The sequence below is a fragment of the Octopus bimaculoides genome, chromosome 10, assembly GCF_001194135.2.
Source record: "Octopus bimaculoides isolate UCB-OBI-ISO-001 chromosome 10, ASM119413v2, whole genome shotgun sequence".
Lineage (NCBI taxonomy): Eukaryota > Metazoa > Mollusca > Cephalopoda > Octopoda > Octopodidae > Octopus > Octopus bimaculoides.
Genome location: NC_068990.1, coordinates 12910543 through 12912334, shown reverse-complemented (window position 1 = coordinate 12912334; position 1792 = coordinate 12910543). Strand labels below are relative to the sequence as shown.

Genomic DNA, 1792 nt, shown 5'->3' with positions numbered 1-1792 from the left:
GGGGGGGGGGTATGTGTGTGTGTATATATATATATATATATATATATTTATTGTTAGATTTAGGGTTGGTCATATTTTTGCCAATTAAATACACGCACTATATACTTGGTTTTCATTTCAACTTAATTATTCTTATTCTAATGACCTTTGTCGTAAATCTTTCATCACACATCCTATGACCCTCCCACTGTTCAGTGACTCTCCATCACATGTGTCTCTTCCTGTTTCATTTAGAATGGACTGTGTATATATATATGTGTGTGTGTGTGTGTGAGTATTTTTTCACACTCACACACAAACACACACACATATATAGCACTGACACTTGTCTAACTCATTATAAATTTTTTAGAATATATTTTGTCTCAATCCATTGTTATAAGAATACAACATTTCTTAATAGTCTTATAGAGAAATAAGGCACACATAACCTAGTAGTACAATGAAATTAAATTTCATATTTAAGAAATTAAAAACTTAGTCTTATGCACAGTCGCAAGTTGTTTATTCATTAATGTATTTATATAAAATTCATGAAAGAACCAAAAGTAAAAAACACGAGAAGGAAAGAAATTTAATATTTCTAATTATATTGACAAGCAGATTCTAGTTTTGGCATTTCTTTTGATCTTGAAAATCTATGATGTAGTTATGTCAGATTTACATAAATCAGGAAATGCATGTCACTGAATATAATACGTTTAACAGAGCAGAAAGCAATTTTAAAAACAGAAAAAAAAAAAAAAAACGAAAAATTAAAACAAAAAAAATAGAAATTAGCAGAAGTGGTTTCAAATCATGTTAAATATGAAATTAATGTTTCTCAAAGTAGGTATTAGATTACCATTTTTGGAAATAAAAGAGCTATTCAGTCATACAGAAAGAATTCAAGATTTTAATAAATATTAATCAAATACAATCCTTGTTTTGTGAGCTGTTGATTTATTTCATTTAAAACGTACCATTCTTTTATGATCTCATTTGGCATCATCAATTTGGACACAATTGCATTTAATATTCATACTTTGAAAAGGTTATTTCTATACGAATTTTAGTTCTACTGCCAATGTGGCTTGTTCTTAAATTACTACCACCAAAACTGATATCAAATTTGAAATATTAACAAAAGCAAATGGATAATGGCAAACCTTTAATTTATAGCTAGTAATTTATGGAAATTGATGCATTATATATCTATCTATATTCTAGTAAACCACGTAACATATCTACATATATAAATTATGTATTATAGCAAGTAGCTTACTGTCTTCACCTACAAATAATATGTAACAGGTGCATTCAAAATTATTTACTGTCAGCCTATCAGAAATTCCATTGCACTTCTTGTGCATCCATTGTTTACACCTTATAACTGGCTGTTCCATGTCTTTCCAATAAACTGGTGTTGTTTTTCAGGCAACCATAGCACAGCAGATCAAAGGCATTCAAATGGAGCCTATTCCATGACAATTTTCCTCCTTAAACATACGGCATTTAGGACATTATTAAATAATTCCCTTTCTTTTTGAAGACAGTGTTGAAAGATACAAAGGAAATCTGACTCTTATTTATAGCTGGTCAAATGACCAGGTAAAGAATTTCTCTATTAATTAATAATACGATCATCTCCATAATTATTTTCAAAATAAAGTCACAACAAATACTCTTCCACAGCATCACTGTTGTCCTATTCTTACATCCTCATCGTGTGGAGGTGCAATGGCCCAGTGGTTAGGGCAGCAGACTTGCGGTCATAGGATCACGGTTTCAATTCCCAGACCAGGCGTTGTGA

General features: G+C 30.4%; 1 protein-coding gene across 14 annotated transcripts in view; it reads right to left on the bottom strand.

Annotated features, from left to right (window-relative positions):
- Window positions 1-1792, bottom strand: part of LOC106869227 (dorsal-ventral patterning tolloid-like protein 1) — a 1100309-nt gene that overhangs the window by 231948 nt on the left and 866569 nt on the right. The window lies entirely within an intron of this gene.